The sequence below is a fragment of the Impatiens glandulifera genome, chromosome 7 (genome assembly GCF_907164915.1).
Source record: "Impatiens glandulifera chromosome 7, dImpGla2.1, whole genome shotgun sequence".
Lineage (NCBI taxonomy): Eukaryota > Viridiplantae > Streptophyta > Magnoliopsida > Ericales > Balsaminaceae > Impatiens > Impatiens glandulifera.
Genome location: NC_061868.1, coordinates 26381709 through 26399351, shown reverse-complemented (window position 1 = coordinate 26399351; position 17643 = coordinate 26381709).

Genomic DNA, 17643 nt, shown 5'->3' with positions numbered 1-17643 from the left:
ATGAAATCAGGATATTCAAATATATATGCAGATTATACAAAAATTACATGAAATACCTAACTTTGTATGGGTTAGAAAAAAGCTTGCCTTAATTTCAAAATTGGATAAATAAATGGTCTTCGCTAAGGCTGGATGTCCTTTCTAAGTTGCTAGATGCTTGCTTTTCCTCAAGGTTGTTAGGGTTTACTGTTCTTAAAGGATTTTGAATTGTTGGCTGTTTCTTAAAATGGTTTGTTGAATTGTGATTAAGTTATGAACTCACCTAGTTTTGATAATTTAGTTTAAATAATCAAAAAGGAAGAAATTGTTGAATTGTGATTAAGTTATGAACTCGCCTAATTTTGATAATTTAGTTTAAATAATCAAAAAAGAAGAAATTGTTGAATTGTAATTAAATTATGAACTCACCTGGTTTTGATAATTTAGTTTAAATAATCAAAAAGGGAGAAATTGTTAAATTAAGGTCTTAATGTATTTAGGACAATTAACATACTTGATTTTGATGATTGATGAAATGGTTTTGATAATGAATGGATGAAATTAAGTTTAAATATATATATATATATATATATATAATTATTAGTCATATCAATTATATAAATATATAAAAATAAATCAACTTCTTAAGTGGTGTAGTGATTAAGTGTTCATTCTATATAATAAAGATCGTGGGTTTGAACCTCACCTGGTACAAATTTATAATAATTGGATTTTTATTATTTCAGGCACAGCTCATAAGACGTATGTCTTCAAATGTGGTCTGAAGCAAGCGCGAGCAGACGGGTAGTCTAAAGAAGTGCGCGAGCAGATAGAGTGTGAACTTCCATTAGACGGGTAGTCTAAATAAGTGCGCAAGTAGACGTCGTTTAATGTCATTAGATGTGGTATGAACAAGTGCGCAAGAAGATGTCGTATAACTTCATCAGACTTATAGTCTAAAGAAGTGCGCGGACAGATATCTGAACTTCCATCAAACGAGTAGTCTAAAGAAGTGCACGAGTAGACGTCGTCTAACTTCATCAGACGTGGTCTGAAAAAGGATGTCGTCTAACTTCATCAAACTTGTAGTCTGAAGAATTGTGCGGGCAGACATTTCAATAAGTGAGCTGTGAAGAAAGTGCGGGTAGACATCTAGGCATACGTCTCAACATCAGAGCTAATCCGTTGAACAACAGGCACCTAAGCAACTTCATCAGCAGACTGATCAAACGGTTGAGTACGTTATCAGCTGAGTGTCACATCAGCTGAATACGACAAAATGTTCATCTAACTCTCTACCCTACCATGAAAGAATATTCATTTGTCATGCACACTAAAATCCCATACGCTAGGCATACAACAAACGTACTAGGTTCCACGTGTAAACATAATAGATTTAAATGTTGCCATAAATCTAATAAATGCAACAAAGCACAACGATGAATTACCTGATCACCAGATTTCTAGACTTTTGATTTCTTGAATCAACTTACTCTCTCTGTCTCATTTATTCTCAAGTGTATTATGTAATTCACTACATGAAGCTGAGAGATAATTTACTGGACTACTTGATAGTCATTAACAGTGTGATGTAAGTTATACAAACGAACATAGTGTGATAACTAAGAGTTTAGAAGTAGGCAACTGTTATGTCCAATGTGTTTGACTGAGTTTGTGTAATCGCTATAAAAATGAAATCTCTCTAGTGAATATCCTTTTAAAAACATAAGAAGGGATGACGTAGAAGGGAATTTATATTCCTGATCTTAATGGTAATATCAGGTCCATGTATTATTTATTTAAATAAAATTTTAAACTATAATTTATAAGTGATCAAATAAGGGTGAAAATAAAATAATATGCCATTGTCACTACCAGCCTCCTATAATATGAAAACATGCACTTGGGAATAACAGAAATGGTCCAGAACATGGCCATATTATGGAATAATTGGTCCCGAACATGACCATGTTAAGCACCAAGTGGTCTTGAACATGACCATGTTTGAGACCATTACGTCCAGAACAGGACCATATTCGATACAATTTCGTCCTTAACATGATCATTTTTTGTTAATACAGTTTCTCTCTTATTATTTAGCTTCATGGATCACGAAGTTCAAATACACGATGTTCAAATTCCCAGTATTGGAATGACCTTTCCTTCTAAAAAGGACCTTCACGAATTTATAATTCCTATGCCCATTCAAAAGGCTTTGGCATTTCTATGGTAGGAGCAAGGAACGGTCCAAATGGCAAACAAAAGTGGTTCTACATCGCTTGTATCAAAAGTGGTGCATGTTCTATAAAGGGGAAAACATTTTACAATGTAGACCTTTTACTAAGACGAACTATAAGGCTAAGATAAATATGCAGTTCAAAATGAAGGTGTTGTTGAGATAACTAGTGTCTTCCATGACCATACTCATATATTGAGTCCTAGAATGTTGAGACATCTTAGATCTCACAAGGTTCTAGATCCAAGTGCGAAGAAAAGATTGATTTAAAAGACGAAGCTGTAATTACCTTGTCAAAAATATATCAATCAATTGTAGTTGAAGCTGGTAGATATGATAATATGACTTTTGATGAGAGAAACTACATAAACTATATTTCCCAAGCTAGGCGTTTGCGGTTAGAAAATGGTTATGTCGAAGCGCTATGTCAGTATTTCTACCAAATGCAAAGAAAATATTTAAACATTTTTATTTATATGATGTGTACGAGGAAAACTAAATAAATAATGTCTTTTGGGCTGATAAAGATGCAGGTTTGTATATGAGTACTTCTCGGATGTCATCATATTTGACAAACCGCTATGATATGCCATTTGCTTCCTTAGTCGATGTTAATCATCATGGACAATCAAATTTGTTATGATGTGGCTTACTATCATGTGAAGATTAAGAGTCATTTATCTAGCATTTAAAAGCATGGTTGACGTGCTCTAAGGACAATAATCACTGACCAATGTCGATCAATGGACATTGCAATTGATAACGTTTTTCCGAACACTCATCATCAGTTTTTTCTTACGATACCTTCATACTTGAAGATGATGGGACAACAACTACATTTGGAGTGGCGGAGACCGTGCAAGGTAATGATGGAGAACATTGGAGAGATATTTTTGTAAAGATAAATTTCACCCCGACGGGGAAATATTTCGTAAACTTTCAATGTCAAATGTTTGAGTTGTGTAGGAATATTTTGGCGGTTTTGAGAAGAATGAAGGTGAATATGGTACCGACAAATTAAATCTTAGACCGCTGACGTAAACATTTGAAAAGAGGTTATCAAAGTATCAATTTTTTTATCATTAATTTTTTTAAATATAATTTATCATATAATTAATATATATTATTCTTTATCATTAATTTTTTTAAATATAATTTATCATATAATTAATTTTTTTTTTCTTATGATATTATTTTTCATCATTAATTTTTATAAATATAACATATGTAATAATCATGTATAATATGTATTGTTTAATTATTTTTTTTAGATTTATATATAAAATATTACATAACTATTTATTTTTATATATAATAAAACAATAATATATATAATTATAAATTCACTAATAATAACTAATTTTTTCCTTCTCTCATGGTATATATATTATATTATCTTTAATCACAAATAATTGTATTTCTCTATCCTATTATAATGAATTTTTTTTTAAAATAATAATATTTAATTTATTAAATTCTATTTCTTAAATAATTAATTTTTTATTTTCAATCATCATCATATATATATATATATATATATATATATATATATATATATATATATATATATATATATATATATATATATATATATATAACAATTTGGTATCAGAGTAACGGTTCAGAACCTTAGTACTTTCACACACATACTCCTATAGATGCACCTTCAAGAATTCGCCTTCAAGTCGGTAAATGTTTTTAAATGATGTTTTGCATGACATGAAACAGTTTTTCATAATGATTAGAAATAATGTTTTTCTTGAAGCCATTTTCATAATCACAATAATAGTACGGCCCATAGGATTGAATTTCAGGTTCGATATTCTTTATAAGGGGGGTAGTTAGTAACGTCCCAAAATCACACTTTTTCAGACCGAGAAATCTACGGTCTTGACAGAGATTTAGTACTATGGATGTTGAAATTCAGGACCGAGTAGTCTGACCGATGATCCTACAAATGAAGGATTTAAAGGCAAGTACTCTTTTTCTATACGTTTTCTAAACCCACACAATGCTATTTATTCAGATACGTGTAGTCTAACAGATGTGTAGTTTCACAGATACGTAGTTAGACGTGCACTCTAACAGTTACATAGTAAAATGTGTAGTCTAACAGATACATAGTTAGACGTGCAGTCTAATAGTTACATGGTTAGACGTGCAGTCTAACAAATACGTAGTTAGACGTGCAGTCTAACAGTTACGTAGTGAGACCTATAGTCTAACAGATACGTACTTAGACGTATAGTCTAACAGATACGTAGTTAGACGTGCAGTCTAACAGATACGTAGTTAGACGTGCATTTAACAGATACATAGTTAGACGTACAGTCTAATAGTTATGTAGTTGGACGTGTAGTCTAACAGATACGTAGTTAGACGTGCAGTCTAACAGATACGTAGTTAGACGTGCAGCCTAACAGATACGTAGTTAAATGTGCAGTCTAACAGTTACATGGTTAAACGTGTAGTCTAACAGATACGTAGTTAGATGTGTAGTCTAACAGATACGTAGTTAGATCTGTAGTCTAATGGAGCACGTCTAATGCCTCGCTTCAGCAGCTGCTTGAAGTTAGCGTTCGTTTACCCACGATCAACTAGTTGTATGCTACTCCTACTCCACTCATCCGTGTAGTCCAGTATGCCAGTCAGTTGCATCCAATGAATGAATGCCACATAAGTAAATATTCTTTCCACTACTTTTTCTATGCAGGACAGTTTCAGAAGAATATCTGGCGCACTACCAGATTGGTACGGCCATGATTCTTGTGCACAGAGTCTGATGTACTCTTGTACTATTTGCAGCTTTCCAATGGACGCTCGCCACATGTCAATGTAGAAGATTTGACCGTTGGTGCATGTCTTCTATATAAAGATCTTAAAGAACAACGAACGAGCTGATGGTTTTTCACACTGTCTCACGAATTGTTGTCTGCTTTCTCACTTTCTTACTGACTTGTACGTAATCTTCAATATAGAGAGAGAATCGAAAACATTATCTAGCTGAGTGATATTCTTAAGCATATTGTAAGTTGAACAGAGCTTGTTCTGTCAACAGTTAGCTAGCAAGTGATTTGTATTTGATTGAAAGAAGTATAGTGAATCCTTTCGGTGGTTGGAAGAAGGGGTGACGTATGACAGTTTTCTCCGAACATCCATAAGCAAACTGTTGTGTCATTTATATTCTGTCTTTTCTTCTCTCATTGGTTCTTAGCTTCAAACATGAGCAAACGTTTCCGTACTTGAATCGCTTCAAGAGTTTTCAAGGGCTTGTGAAGAATAGAAAGTGATATTAATCCCTAATAGTATTTCTATCAAACCATTTTCTAGAAGTTGTCATCAATAGTTAGACCCTCGTCTCTATTGATTACACCGATTCTATCAATTGGTATTAGAGCACTGTTTTCTATTCTCAAGCATCAAGAACCTAAATCATGTCTATCATCAAAGAGATCCCTCTGCTTTCAAAAGAAAACTATGATTATTGGATGATGAGAATGCAAGCTCACTTGGCTGCTCTAGATTGCGATATGTGGAGTGTCATTATCGATGGATCCATAAAGATTGCAAAGCCAAAATGTGAGTGGAAAACTGAAGATAAGATGAGCAACAACTTGGACAATGTTGCCAAAGATATCCTATATCAATCAATCAAGGTGAATATATTATGCGAGATCAAGTCATGTTCCTCTGTTAAAGATATTAGGTAAAAGCTAATTCAGATCTATGGTCATAACGTTCAAACTAAGAAGAACCAGAAAGATCAAAAGGTTCTTATATGTGCTGAAAACAAGTCCAAATGGGCCAATAGAGACTCAAAGGACTCACCCAATGAAAATGATACAGAAGTCGTCACATGCTTGATGGTAGATGATCAATCCAAGGTAAATGATCTTCCCTCACAAGAGTTTACCAACGAAGAGTTAACTATTGCACTCAATGATATGACCATTAAGTAAAAGAAATTATCAGTTTATTTTAATGAAATGAAAGCAAAATATGAGACAAATATCTCTTCTTCATCTCAAATTTCTGAACCAAATGTTTATGAAAATAAAGTGGTTGAGCTCTCATCTGAGAATAAGATGCTCAAAGAAAACATACAAACTCTATGTTCTGAAAACAAACGGTTAAATTATATTGTTAGTGCTTGGACAAGGTTTGGAGAAGCAGTCAAATATCAGATTAGTCTGTTGAAACCTGTTGGATTCAAATCCGGTTTAGGATTTGATAGTAATGACCCAAACCAGTCTTGTAAGAAGCTAAATTCATCAACTGACAAGCTTAAATCAATAAAGTTTTTCAAAAGGAGTCTAACTAACACTGAAACTGATACAATCCATGAGGAGTTAGCTTTGAAGGATGAAATAACTTATGTTCCGTCGACTGTTAGCTGGATGAAAATTAAGTTAGATGCAGCTAGCAAGTTTGGCTATATAAACCTGACTCAAATTTAAGGAGTTTTAAAACAAAATCATCCTCTAAAGCTAAGGGGTCAGTGGCTAGCATAAAGATGTCTGCTAAATCAAAATCATACGCATTAATCACAAAACAAAATGAAAAAACCATCAAAATAAATCAAATATAGTTTCCTAAGGGACTGATTGACCGAGGACCCAAGTGAATGTGGGTACCAAACGATTATAAATATTGTTTTGTGTAGGTACTTCTAAATGATTGTCTGGAGGATTCTGTTTGGTATCTGGACAGTGGTTATTCCAAACACATGACAGGAAACAGACGGATTCTAACTGATATAGCAGACTTCTCAGGTCCTAAGATTACCTTTGGTGACAACAAGAAGGGTAAGACTATGGGTAAGTGTAAGATTATCCATGGTAATCTAACCATCAATGATGTTTTACTGGTTGAAAATATGTGTTATAACCTTATTAGTATTAGTCAATTATGTGATAGTGGTTTGTTTGTTGATTTCCAAACTCATGAATGCTAGGTTAAGGATTAGCAGGGTAATACCTTGCTGACCGGAAGTAGGGTAAGAAACTCTTATAAAATGAACTGGCAAAATAAGACATCTGACCTTATGTGCATGATTGCCAAAAATGACCAGAAATGGTTATGTCATAAAAGATTAAACCATCTAAACTTTAAAACCATCAACAACATTAATTGGATCTATGCTCTACCTAACAACAAGCAGGCCAAACATCTTAATCGTTGTTGGAGTTTGTGGAAGATTCCAGGCTAATCCTAAACAATCTCATTATTTAGCTATTAAAAGAATCTTAAAATATCTTAAAGGTACTCAAAATGTGGGACTTTGGTATCCGAAGGATTCCAGTTTCAATTTGATTAGTTACTTTGATGCAGATTATGCATGTTGCAAAGTAGACAGAAAAAGTACAAGTGGAATTTGTCAATTCCTTGGGGATAGACTTGTTACATGGCAAAGCAAGAAGCAAACTTCAATAGATACCTCCACATCTGAAGCAAAATACCTTGCCACAGGAAGTTGTTGTGCCCAACTTCTCTAGATTCAACAACAGTTGAGAGATTTCGATATCGAGGTTGTGGAGTCCCCATTCTTTTGTGACAACACAGACGCAATTTCCATAACCTATAATTTGGTGTTGCACTCAAGGACCAAGAACATCGACATAAGACACAATTTCATTCGAGATCATGTGACGGAAAAACACATTCAGCTAGAATATGTCTCAACCGATCAACAAGTGGCTGATATCTTTACTAAGTCACTCCAAGAGACTAAATTTTCTTACTTTAGAAATATTTGTGGTCTTACAGATATTAACTTAACATTTTTAAAGTGCGACTTTCATTTAGGGAGAACCTCCCTCTTTTTCAAAAAGGATTCATATAGTATTTTGTTATCATGAAAAATCGGGCATGAATTAAGGGAGAAGCCCGTGTTTCACAAAAACACATTCATTGTATTTGTTTTCATGAAAAAAAAGGGCATATTTTAAGGAAGAAGCTTTCACTTCTCAAAATGTCTCAATTGCATAAATGTTTAAAATTTCTCACTTGCATAAATATAGAGGATAAACAATCTTAAGTAGATAAAACTGGATGGTTTTTCCCTTTTGAAATCGATAAAGATCATTCAACCGAGATACATGTAAAACAAACTGGACATTTCAAGAAATCTGGAGCTTAAGCTGACCAGTCACTTTAAGTTTGAACAAATACCGCTCGGCTCGGTTTTTTTCAAAATAAATAACCGGTCCCTTGAGAAAAGGACATGCACAAAGCTATTCGGTTATTTATGTGAATATTTCGGTAGTATCATCTTCAAAGACAAAATGATAAGGATGTCTTAATTAATTTCATCTGCTTTTACATCTTTTACAATATTAAAAAGGTCATACCTCGAGTAACGTGAAGACCTATGTCTCTCAACGTTCAAATTTATGACCAACATAACACACTTGTAACAGTTAGTTTCACTTGACCAATAGACTCTAAGATGAATCTTAAGTGACAACTTCCTCATATTTAAAGATGCATTCATTAAGAATAGCTCACACAAATAAATCTCTTCAGATCTCCATAAGCGAATCTAAGGTCTAGAGCTCTTTCTTATTACCAAAAAGCTTTCTCCTTCCTTCATAAATCTAGAAATGGATCCATCTTTTGTCCGCAAGACCTTAATCATCGAGTTTGATTCCGTTCTGTCCATTGAAGACGAAGAAGTTCTTGAGTTGTTCCAATCTCTAGAGAACTCTGGGTTAAGAAAGTTTCTCGAAGGGTCTCAAGTGATTCATGAAGAAGAAATCTTTGAATTTTTCGAAAATGCAAGAGTCGTTGATAATTCCATCTTGTCAAAAGTGTTAGGAAATGAATTTATCCTTAAACGAGGAAGATTTCGCTCGGTCTTTCGACCTTCCTACGAAAGGGTTCTCTGAGTTCCACCCATCTCTAGACGACATTATCAACAATATGTCCTTTCTTTTATCAAACTCCTCCACTCGCGTGGAAACTCATGGAGTTAAATCAATACTAAAACCTGAATTCTAAATTCTCAACGATATCATTTCTAGGTCTATTCTGGCAAAAAAGTCCACACACGTTTACACAAAGAAATTTTTTGAAATGATGAGTGTCATAATCAAAAGCACTCCAATCAACTTGTCAAAAGTCATTTTTGATAACTAGAAGAGATTGGTATCTTCACCAAAAATGATGACTGGGTATGTCTCCCAACTTGGTCGTGTTCTCTTCGATATCAACGTACATCTTGGATCTGAAACCCGTCCAAGATCCTCCCACATCATAACCAAAGACAAAGTCATGAGCTGGATCGATAGGGTTGAAACGACAAATGTTAGGAAAAAATCAATCATAGGGTGTTCAAGTCATTATATCCTTATTAGAGCTTGTGTTAATCTTCCATCATCATCATGTTCGAATTTTGAAAAGTGTAAACCGGTTATTTAGTGTTCTAAACTGGGTATTTAAATATAAGTTTATGACATTATCGGTTATTTGTATTTACTTTTATTATCTTTATTTAATGAAGTTATGTCTTATTTGAAATTAAGTGTATTAATTAAATTTCATAATTAAAGTCATTTTTTTAAAAGTCATAAAGAAACTTAGGATTAAAAATAATAATGATTTTATCTTGGAAACATGCCTTATTCAAATTGGCGCCATCTTTCCTCTTTTAATAGCGTTTGGGAATACGCGTTATTAAAAGTGACGGTTCAAATTTATGGAAGTTTGGAACACGTTTGGCATATTACTTTTAAAATGAAGTGCATGCCGAAAATTTGGGATTATAATATTTTCTATAAATCCTAATATACTCTTTTGCTCCGCCTTCTCTCTAAAACATTTTTCTTCATCTTCTGCCTTTGTCAATCCTCCAATATAGCTAAGGATAACTCGTTCTCTAACAATGTCATGCAGGTTGATTTCAAATCAATTTTCGAATCTAGAACAAAGAAGATGAAGTCGTTTTTTGGATCTATTGAAGATTCCGGTCTAAAGCACTTCCTAGGAGGAGAGTTCATTAGCTATAACAAAGTGGTACGGTTATTATTTGATTCGGAGAAGATAAATGGAGAAGATATCTGGGTTGAGGTTAATGGTTTGGAGTTCACCATTACTAAAGAAAAGTTTGCAAAAATCATGAAGCTTCCAACACATGGACGGGATTTCTCCGAACCTATGTCTCCCGGCGTGATGGCTCATATGCAAATCTTCCTTTCAGACAGTGATGTTCCTATCAACTGTAGAGGAAAGAAAAAGGATCTCAAATGCGAATATCGTCTTCTTTGCGACATCGTAGCCAAATCTCTTAAAGGAAGAGGCAGAAACTTCGACACAATCACCCAATCAAAGTTCAAAATGATGAGTGTCATCGTTAGGGTGACAGTATCAACTAGGGATGTGTTATGTTCAACACTCCCATCGAAATGGTGTCATCTCATACCAAAAGAAGCATCGGCTATTCAATACAGATTGAATGGATTAGGGAACATTTATATGTTCCTACCGGTCTAGGTAACACTTTAAGCTCTAAGAAAATCCTAATTGGTGCTGCTATTGGTCATTACATATCTAGGACGAATAAAGCCAAGAAGTCTAACTCCGAGGCTTCCGGAAAACAAACTAGCAGAAGTAGATCTTTCGTTGCGAAACCGGTAGAAAGAAAGTCAATAAGCATTTTGAAATGAGTACACGCAGCTACTCGCGCTGCATCAAGTAAGAGACTCGGATCTAGGATTGAGTCCACTGCAAGCACCAATAGCATTGCCAAAACTGGAGCTGAAGAGACCGGAGAAATTCCTTCATCTCTAAAGAAAGTTCGACTTGAGGTAAATATTCTCATTCCCCCTCTGTTTAATGCTTCATTAGTCCCGGTGGAAAGTACAACTCGTCAAACACTACGATTGAGCCTGCGGATTTAGAGGCTCAATCGGCAATTAATATTGATATAGATTAGTCAGAAACTCCCCAAACTAACTAGCTGGCAGTATTGCAAACCGATTGTCAAAAGGCACAACAAAATGACCGATCAGAAGCTGTTAAAACCGATCGGCTTGATGCACCACAAACCAAACAACCAGAAGTACTGATAACCAATTGGTCTGAAGATGATAAAACCGATTGATCGAATCTTCTACAAATTGACCAGCTTGAGATTACTGAAATCTGTGAAGTTGATCTTGATCAAATTATTTACAAGGAGATCCCAATTCCAGAAACGGTTTTTAAAACTGTTGGTGATAAAAAAAAAACTACAGCAGCCACAAATGAGGAATCCATCCCTATTCCAACTTTTCTTCAAGGGATCTTGTACACTATGCCTCCTCCAAATGAACATGATATAAGAAGGACTCCGACTGAATCATTCTCCTCCTTTGCTGAAATGAGAACATCAAGAAGGCTTGAAATTAAAGAACTGGTTCCAGAACCTAAACAAGCGGAAGTTGCTGAAATTGGCAATGGTAAGCCAAACAAAGGTAAGTCAGATAAAGGTATCACTCCTCCTCCTCCTGACTCTCCTCTTGACGTAACTCCAGAAACACAGTCATACATTCAATTGATTCTTGAAGAAAGTTGAAGTTAAATCTATGATAAAAATCAATCTATAAGATGCCTGGGTGAACCTCAGGTTAGGAATGAGCTTTGGTGAAATTTTTTCGGATGTAGCAAAAGAAGAAAAATGGTTGTCCCTACTAGACTTGGAGGAGTCGATTTTCTCAATCACCAAAACAAGGTGAGTCGCCGAAGCTCTAAGGCAAAGTATATTCGGGGATGCTTATGCAAGAGGCAAAGCAATCTTTCCTATCTACAAGGCGTGCAGGTCAAACTATAATTTGACCTCTAATATAGCGAAATCAGACATAGAGGTGATTAATCATCTAAAAGGGCTCATGGAGGAATATCTTACTACCATTTTCAAGTTTGTTGATGGTGGTGAAACATCTAATTTAGAAGAAAATTGAATCCATCCTCCCTAAACTGACTTAAACTTTGATGACCAGAATGAGCCTCTGGATTTCGTTGAAAAGATGCCTCCCCCTCAAGGAAAAACTCAAACGATTAGAACCAAGCAAATGCAAATTAAAGAAGTAACATCAAAGCGAAAATGGACAAGTTCTGAAGAACATGAACGATTTGATGGATATTAGGTACGAGGAAGATGCATTAAAGAGAATTATGGCGGTATGTCAAGACAGGATTGGGAGCAAATTGGTGAGGCTAAAAGAATTACATCGACTGACGAAGTACACTCGGGTCTACTAGGATCAACTTCTGATGAAGACAAGAACGAGGATAGGCTAGATACAGCGATATTTAATCATTTGTCCTCGGCTGACAAAGTTCATGCATCTTCACATCAATTCAAAAATCCAGAACCAACCGATATTGAAGTCCCTCTAGTTATTGAAGAGGAAATTGAAGCTCCATATTCAAAGAAGTCGACTCCTACTCAATCTAAATCGGTTAAGTCTTCTAAATCTAAAGTAATATCAGATCTTAGTAATAAGAATAGGGAAAAGAGCCTTTAAGAACCGGTCGGTCCGGAAATGTCCCTTCAAATAAATGGTCACGGTGTTGTACCAATACAATATGTCCCTCACAGTTCAATTTTCTCAACACGATCTAATTCCAAAGAAATACCAAGGCAGGACATCCGACAAATTGTCTTGGAGGCGCTAGCTCCATGGCAAGAATCAATTCAGAATCGAGTGGATAGAATGGAGGAAATGCAACCATCCTCTTTACGTGCGCACAACCAAGAATTGGCAACAATGAGGCAGGAGATGCGTCAAGAGTTGGGTAAGATGCAACCCATTCTAAACAATCAAATAAGGAGAAATTGTTAAATTAAATTAGCTAATCAACTTAAGAAAATTAGCCAACAATTATAAAACTACTAGGTTTTGAATATTTAGTTTAAATTATCAAAAAGGGAGAAATTGATAAGTAAAAATAGTTAATTAAGTAATAGTATTAATTAAATATTTAAATAAGAACATAATTGTGTCAAAATAATCATGTGAAAATTAAACCAGATCGGTATTCAAATTAAAATCGGTTTTGTCAAAATATCGGCTTTTGGAACATATCGGCATTTGGTACAAATCGGCTTTTGGAACATATCGGCATTCGGAACCAAATCAGCTTTTGGAACATATCGGCATTTGGACCGGCTTTTGAAACATATCGGCTTTTGGACCAAATCGGCTTTTGGAACAAATCAACTTTTGGAACATATTGGCTTTTCGAAAATAACAGCATTTGGACCAAATTACCATTTGGTACAAATCGGTTTTTGGAACAAATCGGCATTCTAGATATATCGGTATTTTGTAGATTGACATTCTGCAAATGCACTTCCGGTATTTTGTAGATTGGCTTTCTGCAAGCACATCCGGCATTCTATATTTCGACATTTTATGAAGCGCCTCCAGCATTTCACAACTCCCATTCTTTACTAACCTTGGGACCACATATATGGACTCTTTTGGCAAATTCGGACATCAAATCTACACTTCCTAGATGAGTATTTTCATTTAAATGCAAAAACTGATGAAGATCTTCTTACACTAGCAGAACTAGAATCAGAGACAGGTTGAACAGTTTGAACCATACATTCCTTGGAGATTGAAATTACATTAATGAAAATTTGTCTTACTATCATCCAAGTATAGACAAGATCAAAGAATATCTCATCTAAGGTACTATTCAGGATCTCAACCAATCAAGATCAAGAAAATTGTTCTATGAAGCGGATATACCCATTGAGCTGCAAATATGTACGTTGATATATGCCTATATAAGAAGACAGAGCTCAACCTGCTTCAGTACCTTTCCCCGCTGTTAACCTTTCACCAACCTTCAAGCAACTAAACCTTTTGAACAACACACATTTTAGAACCCGCAATCTTTCAAGCTTTTGAAATTCACAAGTTCTCCAAGCGTGTTAGAGTTCTAAATTTGTATTACAATACTAGTTATTCTGTGTGAGTGGTGAGCATTTTAAGTTGATAAAGTCGTTTCTGTTCAATAGAGTGAATGTATTGGAAGGTCGAAAACAGACAGTAACTAAGCCCTAGTTGTTCGACTTAGTTTGTATACGTGTTGTAAACAGACTGAATATTCTAGTGAATAGCCTTCTCAAAGGTTTGAGAAGAAGGGGTGACGTAGGAGTTTATACTCCGAACATCCATAAACTTTATGTCTTGTATTTTGTGTTATTCATTATCTCATCATTCCTATTAATTATCTGTTGCTTCAAGCCCAAACAAACAGTTTCGCACTTGACTTTATCAAGAGTTTGTGACGGCTTGTATTGAGTGGAAACGAGATAATCAACCTCTAACAGTGTTATAATTGAACGGTGTGTGTAAGCGTTCAACGTTGTGAGACCACATCTCCTTCGGCGATCCCGATCCTAATTGAAATAAATAAAGTGTGGCCTTTGACTCTAAGGCCAACTGATCAATCGGTTATTGGAACCATATGAGTTTTTCGAAACCAGCTTAGTGAAGATGGCTTGGTTGTGAGAAACAAAGTTTGATTGGTTTCTCAAGGCTATAGACATGAGGAGGGAATTGACTTTGAGAAGTCAATCACCCTTGTTGCAAGAATTGAAGCAATCAGAATCTTCCTAGCTTGTGCATCTTTAAAATATTTTAAAGTTTATCAAATGAATGTGCAAAGTGCATTTATAAATGGAATTTAAAATGTAGATATGTACGTTGAATAACTTCCAGGCTTTCAAGATCACTCCTTACCAAACCATGTTTTTAAACTTGACAAAGATTTATATGGTCTTAAACAAACTCCTAGAGCTTGGTATGATACTTTAACAAAGTTTTTATTTGATCATGATTTTGTAATTGGCACAGTAAACAAAACTTTGTTTAGATTTGTTAAAGATTCTCAAATTTTGCTTGTTTAAGTATATGTTGATGATATCATATTTGGCTCAAATAACCCCAAACTATGTGAGAAATTCTCTAAGTTGATATAGGATAAATTCGAGATGAACATGATAAGAGAATTGAATTTCTTCCTTGGACTTCAAGTTCATCAACTTGAAGATTGCATTTTCATCAACCAAGTCAAATACACAAGGGAGCTGCTAAAGAAGTTCGGAATGGAGAGTTGTTTTGCCGCTGCCACTCCAATAAATTCTTCCAACAAGCTCGACAAGGATAAAGTTCGTCAGAGTGTCGACATAACTGCTTATAGAGGGATCATTGGTTCCTTTATCTACCTAACTGCAAAACTGACCAGACATTATGTTTGCCTTCGGCTCTAGAAAAAATTTCAGGCTAACCCTAAACAATCTCATTATGTTGCTATAAAACGTATCTCGAAGTATTTAAAGGGAACTCAAAATATGGGATTGTGGTATTCGAAGGATTCCAGTTTCAATTTAATTAGTTATTTTGATGCAGACTATGCAAGTTGTAAGATCGATCGAAAGAGAACCAGTGGAACTTACCAGTTCCTTGGTGACCGTCTGATCTCTTGGTTCAGCAAGAAGCAGACATTTTCGCGACATCTACTGCAGAGGATTAATACCTTGTTGTAGGCAGTTGCTGCTCTCAGCTATTGTGGGTTCAATATCAGCTGAGGGACTACGGCATTGAGGCAGACGAGTTACTGATTTTCTACGACAACACTAGTGCCATAATGATTACATACAACCCGGTGTTGCATTCTCGGACTAAGCATGTCGATATCTGACACCATTTCATCTAAGAGCATGTCAATTAGAAGTATATTCTTCTAGAATATGTCTCAACAGATCAGCAAGTGGAAAACGTGTTCACGAAGCCACTCCCCGAAACTAAGTTTTCTTACTTTAGAAATGTTTTGGGTCTTTTAGATCTAATTAATTTTATTTAATTAATTATTTACAAATTGAGGGGGAAATTTGTTGATTAAAGTGGTTAGACAAACATAAGTAGACGGAGGTTTAAATCAGACTAATTAGATCAGTTGTCTAAAGGAACCATGTACTTAGACGAGTTGTGCTTAAGAAACTTGCATATAGGCTTGGTTAGACATCTAACTGTGAGGGACATCTAAAGCTTCTGTAGACGTGCGTGATCAGACGTTGTCCAGACTTATACTAAAGTGTCTGTAGACGTGCGTGATCAGACACCGTCCACACTTATGTTGAAGCGTCTGTAGATGTGCGTGATCAAACGTCGTCCAGACTTATGTTGAAACGTCTGTAGACGTGCGTGATCAGACGCCTTCCAAAAAGACGTCTATCCAATTTAGATGCAAGGTATACGGATAGCTTAGACGACGTCTAACTTCGTGTGTCCTTAGACGTCTCAACTTCGGACGTGTTGAGGACAACTGTTATTTCTTCAAGAGCTGTCCATGTACTTTTCCCGCCCAAAAATCGAACAGTCATATCTCTAAGTTTCAAATAACTTGAAGACACGTGTCTTTTCAAGTTAAAAATATGACTAATATTTATGACCGCTACTTACTTCACGTCGTTCAATTAATGATGATTTTTATGATATTTTAAATTGTCGACTTTTAATTAATAAGTTTCTTAGGAAAACATTTTAATTAAATGACAGTTTATTTTCAAATAATGTCTTTTGGACACGTGATCTTTAAAATTCTACTTAAGGATGACCTGCATGCCAAAAGACTTTTTCACGCCATGTTTGAGAATACTGAAAAACCTTAGACTTTTCTCTGCCTTCTCTCTAAAGAAAACCTAAAATTTTCGCCGTCTCTTCTTCAAACTCAAATATGTATGTTAAGAAAACTATTTCATTCTCTCACAACACATTCCATGTAGATTTGAATCGGTCTACCAGTATGAACAGCTAGAGATAGTTGGGAGGTTCAAGTCGTTTGAGGTGTCTCGCCTTAGGAAGTTACTCAGTGGTCCCTTCGTTCTTTATGAAAAAGAAGTCCGGGAGTTCTTTATTTTTAAGAAGATTGTTGGAGACTCTATTGATGTGATGGTGAAGGGCGTTCCTATTTCGGTCTCGTAGCCTCATTCGTCGAGTTCTTGAACTTTCATCGGAAGTTCATTTATTCGACATGATGATTCCGGCTGAGATCCTCTTGAAATGAAGATCCTATTATCGAACATCGGTGGTCCGGTAAACATCAACGGGAAGAAAAAGATTCTCAAATACCCCTTCTGTCTTTTAAATGATATTGTGGCGAAATCTTTGCAAGGAAGAGCAGGTTCTTTCGACACATATACTCAAGACCGATTTGATTATATGGTGGCTTTAACTAAAGGGATTCCAGTCAACTAGGAGTCCACCTTATTTTCAACTCTTTGCCATATTGTTTCTCTACATAGCAAGTAGAGTTTGGGCTTCTCAGTCCAACTTAGTCGGCTTATGGAGCATCCGCAGGATCTAGTAGGCGGAGTGTGCTGTAACCTTGCCGAACATTGACGATCGACACCGTAAGAGCTTCTATACGTA